The 5,627-nt window shown below is 52.9% G+C and overlaps 1 long non-coding RNA gene across 1 annotated transcript; it reads left to right on the forward strand.

The window, feature by feature from the left end:
• Positions 1-971: 971 nt before the first annotated feature.
• On the forward strand, positions 972-3,881 carry LOC311442496. The gene is made up of 2 exons (XR_014696668.1): positions 972-1,108; positions 3,556-3,881. It is a non-coding gene; the product is annotated as an uncharacterized lncRNA (long non-coding RNA).
• Positions 3,882-5,627: the final 1,746 nt, after the last annotated feature.

The raw sequence follows: 5,627 nt of genomic DNA on the forward strand, positions 1-5,627 counted from the left end.
AGCGTAAGTGTACATTTAAGTGTTGTTGTGTGGCTTATTGTAAGGGTAATGTTAAGTGTTAGGGTAATGGTTATGGTTAATTATAGGGTTAGGGTGAGAAAAACGTAAGATTAAGTATTAGCTAAAGGTTAAGGGTAAGGTTAATGTTAAGAGTAAGTGTAAGGTTTAGGGTAAGGGTTAGGTTAAGGATAAGTGTTAGGGTAAGGGTAAGGTTAATGGTAACCGTAAGTGTAAAGGTAAGGGTTAGGATAAGAGTAAGAATAAGGGTATGGGTAATGGTAAGGGTGAGGGTTAGGCTAAGGGTAAGTGTAAGGTTTAGATTTAGGCTAAGGGTAAGTGTAGCAGAAAGGGTAAGGTTTACGGTAAGCTTTAAGCTTTAGGGTTAGGTTAAGGGGAAGGGGAAGGGGAAGGTAAGGGGAAGGGTTGGAGTAAGGTATAGGGTAAGGGTAAGGTTATGGTTAAAGGAAAGAGTAAGGGTAAGGAAAAAGTAAAGGTAAGGATTTGGGTAATGGTAAGGGTGAGAAGGGTTAGGGTAAGGGTTACGGTAAGGGTTAGGTAACGCAGTGTACAACCTGGGACGTCACACGCAGAGCTGCCTCTGGCAAGGTGAGTGAGGAACAGATGTAGCAGTTGTTGTGTTGTAGGTCTCACTGTTCCTCTAAGCATCCCCTCTGTCTTTTAGAGGTGCTGTAGCTGTTTGAAGAGGGTAGATTGAAGCATCTGCCTCGGAGGCTGGTAAGCGGCAGAGGTAAGGGAGCAGATGAGAGTAACTTACCTAGTTGTGCTGTGTCTTTGGATGCTGCATCGGCCTATGCGTTTCTTTTTCTTTCACAGGTGTCTCGCACAGGCTCAAAGGAGCAAACTGCACTCTGAAGAGCTGTGTAAGAAGATGGGCTGGTCATGAGCTGGGTTGGAGCAGAACGACCAAGTAGCACAAGGTGACTATGAAAGGTGTCCGTCTTGCTTTGCAGGTGCCGTGGCAGGCTCTCCACAGAAGTGGATAAGGATATGAGATAAGGCCAGAGAGCGACAAGGAGCGGCACGTGCAGGGATGGTTTTGAAGCGCTGCGGTGGCTTACTCTTCTGTTCATCAGGTGCCACAGGCAAGGTGGGTTGTAACATCAGTCGTTATATTTGCATGAAAGCAGTTCACTTGAATGCCACAGTGCATCTGAGTAGGGTGTTCTAGCAGAACAAGCTTGTCTGGCACAGCGGTGCCTGATGGCAGTGTGTTTCCTCAGGTGAAGAGGTGCCTGAAGCCCCATCCTATCTAGCCTGCACACAATTATCTGAGAATGAAAGCTGCTTTCCAGTAATTCAAAAAGCCAAGTTACGTCTCAGCCTTGAGCATCTCGGGCTTTTGGGCTTTTTTTTTTTTTACAGACACTGTAACATTTGGCACCAGCACTAATACTTTTTTTGGCATATGTTTAGCGTTTGGGGCCTGTGTCTGGGATTTGGGCCCTGTCTCGAACCAGTGGGGCTTTGTCCTGGGTTTTGGAGCCTGCCTCTAGAGTTCAGGGCCTGTGATTAGGCTTTTGGGGTCTGTGTCTGGGGGCCGGTATCTGGGGGCAAGGGGGGAGCTGCTTGTAGACCCTTGGGGCCGGCATTGAGGGGGTTGGGAGCTGACTCTACACCTTTGGGGCCTGCTTCTGGGGGCGGGGGGGGGGTTGAGACCAGCATCTGGGGGAGGGGTGGGAGCTCTTTGTATTCCTTTGGAGCCTGTGTCGGGGGGCGGGGGGGGGGGGGGGGAAGGGGAGGGTTGGTTGGGAGGTGCTTGTACACTGTTGGAGCCTGGGTTGAGGGAGGAGGTTTGGAGCTGCTTCTACACCTTTGGGCCTGGCATCGGGGGTAGGGGGTTGGGTGCTGGTTGTAGGGGCCTGTGTTTGGGGGGGGGGGCTTGGGACCTGCGTCTGGGGGAGGGGTGGGAGCTGCTTGTACACCTTTGGGGCCTGCATGTGTGGGGGGTCAGGGCCTGTGTCTAGCGGGCTGGGAACTGCTTGTACAATGTAGGAATCTGTTTCTGCAGGGTGGCTGGGAGCTGTTTGTACAACTTTGGGGCCAGCATCTGGGGGTGGCTGGGAGCTGCCTGTACACTGTAGGGGCCTGTGTTTGTGGGGGGCTTGGGGGCCTCCCTCGGGGGGGGGGGGGAGGGTTGGGAGCTGCTTGTATAGGGTAGGGGGCCTGCCTGGCAGGGGTTGGGAGCTGCTTGTAGAATTTGGGTCCCTGTGTCTGGGGAGGGGGTTGGGGCCTGTGTCTCAGGGGTGTTGGGAACTGGTTGTACACCTTTGGGTCCTGTCTCTGGGGGGGAGCTACTTGTACACTTTTGGGGTCTTTATTTGAGGGGGGTTGGGAGTTGCTCATGCATTCTAGGTGCCTCCCTTTTGAAAAGGGTTGGGGCCTGCATCTGTGGGTGGTTGGGAGCTGCTTGTACACTATAGGGGCCATGGTCTTGGAGGGGGGTCTGGGCTGTTTATACACCTCTGTGGCCTGTGTTTGGGGGGGGGGGTGGGCCTGTGCCTGGGGGAGTTGGGAGGTGCTTGTTCACTCTAGGAGCCTCCATTTGGGGGTCTTTGGGGCCTCCCTTTGAGGGGGAGGGAGTTGGGAGTTGGTTGTACACCTCCGCATCCCATGTCTTGGGGAGGGGGGGGGGGAGTGGGACCGGTCTCTGAAGGGGCGGGTTGTGAGCTGCTTGTACACCTGTGTCGGGGGGAGGGTAGGGAGGTTGGCGGGGGTCGGGTCCGGGTCTTGGGCCAGTGTCTGGGTGGAGTCCAGTTCTTGGGAGGGGGTGGTGGGGTAGGAGCTGCTTGTGGGCAGTTGGGGTCTGCATCTGGGTGTGGTTGGTGCCTGCTTCTGTTGGCAGTTTGGGGCCTGCTTGTAGACTTGTGCAGCCTGGGTTTGGGGGCTTTTCTGTAACGTTTGGGGCCTGCATTTTTGCTTTGGGATGCATCTTGAGCTTTTGAGGCCTAGCAGTAGCATTTGGGGCCTGCATCTGGGGCTTTTCTGTAGCATTTTGGTTGCGTATTTGTGATTTGGGGCCTGTATCGTGGGTTTTGCCTTTTTTGTAGTTTCCATCTTTGTGTGTGTGTGTTTCGTTGTTGGTTGTCTGGGGTTAGGGGCAGTTTGGGGTTTGGATTAAGGTCAGTGTCATTAGCGTTAGGGGGTTGATAATAAGGGTTAGGGTTGTGGTTAGAGTTGTTAGGTTTAAGGGGAATAAGGATTTCAGGGTAAGGGGATCAAGGTTGTGGGAATAAAAATGTTGTTTTTGCGCAGTTACATCCTGTAGAGGGAAGGAAGGTGGTATTGAGATATGCTTGCAGTGATAAGACAGCTTAACAGTGTGAAATGAGTTCATCTGATTCGTGTCAATATGGAACAATGCTAGGGCCGCATGATATGATGAAAAGTCTGAGAAAACCAGAGTGGTTAATATATATAGTTCTTGAATCTTGCAAAGGAATGGTCCAGCAATTCCGGTCAATAGAGGATAAGAGAACAAAGGGGTTTCAGAATAACTGCTAACTATTACAACTGTTGCATGGGACACTATGCAAGTGTCTGCCATCCAGCCAAGATGGACAAAGGAGATGGACAAGAGAAAAGCCTGGGAGGAAGACTACGAGCCTTCAGTACGAGCGGCCCCCAGAGGGACCACCGGAGACTGATAACGCCTGCACCAGTGGGAGGGTTTGGATTCTGGGAACTAATTAGAATAACCCTGCCTTTTGTAGAAGTAGTAATGAATATGTATTAGCCTAGCAGCATAAAAACCAGCCGCCTGATGTAACTTGTGTGCGTCTTGGTGGAGCAGAGACTCCTGGCGCACCCAGCGCTGCTTGCTTACCTCTATTCATTTAATAAATTGTAAATTTCAATTGCAATCCTATTTGGGACCCAGTCATTTATTACAAGTGGGCTCTCGTCCGGGAGGGCTTTGGTTCCTGATTTCTGGTTTGATCTAGGAGAGGCACCCCCACCATTTGGTGGCTGCTGTTTGAGTCAGGTCGGAACTAATGGCATCTTAAACCTGAATAAAGGTAAGCAAAGTTTCTGATTCTTTTTTTCAGCTCCCTTGCCAGCTGCAGCACTATATTTTGCCCATAATTGTGTGTGTGAAGATCCGAACGAAGATGACGGAGTCGTAAGCATTTAAAGCGCATACCGTTCGGTTGGGTGGGGTTCGGTTGCCTGTGTGTGTAAGAGTGTGACTGAGATGGAACTTAGTTCTGAAGCGATTGTGGAGGTCTTCTAACCGCAGTTCCAATCTCCTGTGAGGGACTTGGCCGGTGAAGGACCGAAGGGATTCCTATAGGATTTGTGGGTGTGTGATAGGTCCTCGACCCCCTGCAAGACACTCTTACTAAGGTAACCAAGGGCTATGGGAATTGCCATAGTAAAATTCCTAGATGGGTCAGACAAAATCAAAGACCAGAGACCAGAAGAAAGGGAGCAAATTACCAGTGTTTCCTCAGGTGAAGAGGTGCCTGAAGCCCCATCCTATCTAGCCTGCACACAATTATCTGAGAATGAAAGCTGCTTTCCAGTAATTCAGAAAGCCAAGTTACGTCTCAGCCTTGAGCATCTCGGGCTTTTGGGCCTGTCTGTAACATTTGGCACCAGCACTAATACTTTTTTTGGCATATGTTTAGCGTTTGGGGCCTGTGTCTGGGATTTGGGCCCTGTCTCGAACCACTGGGGCTTTGTCCTGGGTTTTGGAGCCTGCCTCTAGAGTTCAGGGCCTGTGATTAGGCTTTTGGGGTCTGTGTCTGGGGGCCGGTATCTGGGGGCAAGGGGGGAGCTGCTTGTAGACCCTTGGGGCCGGCATTGAGGGGGTTGGGAGCTGACTCTACACCTTTGGGGCCTGCTTCTGGGGGCGGGGGGGGGGTTGAGACCAGCATCTGGGGGAGGGGTGGGAGCTCTTTGTATTCCTTTGGAGCCTGTGTCGGGGGGTGGGGGGGGGGGGGGGGAAGGGGAGGGTTGGTTGGGAGGTGCTTGTACACTGTTGGAGCCTGGGTTGAGGGAGGAGGTTTGGAGCTGCTTCTACACCTTTGGGCCTGGCATCGGGGGTAGGGGGTTGGGTGCTGGTTGTAGGGGCCTGTGTTTGGGGGGGGGGGCTTGGGACCTGCGTCTGGGGGAGGGGTGGGAGCTGCTTGTACACCTTTGGGGCCTGCATGTGTGGGGGGTCAGGGCCTGTGTCTAGCGGGCTGGGAACTGCTTGTACAATGTAGGAATCTGTTTCTGCAGGGTGGCTGGGAGCTGTTTGTACAACTTTGGGGCCAGCATCTGGGGGTGGCTGGGAGCTGCCTGTACACTGTAGGGGCCTGTGTTTGTGGGGGCCTTGGGGGCCTCCCTCGGGGGGGGGGAGGAGGATTGGGAGCTGCTTGTATAGGGTAGGGGGCCTGCCTGGCAGGGGTTGGGAGCTGCTTGTAGAATTTGGGTCGCTGTGTCTGGGGGGGCGGTTGGGGCCTGTGTCTCAGGGGTGTTGGGAACTGGTTGTACACCTTTGGGTCCTGTCTCTGGCGGGGAGCTACTTGTACACTTTTGGGGTCTGTATTTGAGGGGGGTTGGGAGCTGCTTGTGCACTTTTGGACCTATGTTTAGGCTGGTTGGGAGTTGCTCATGCATTC

Source organism: Aythya ferina (assembly GCF_964211825.1).
Source record: "Aythya ferina genome assembly, chromosome: 11".
Lineage (NCBI taxonomy): Eukaryota > Metazoa > Chordata > Aves > Anseriformes > Anatidae > Aythya > Aythya ferina.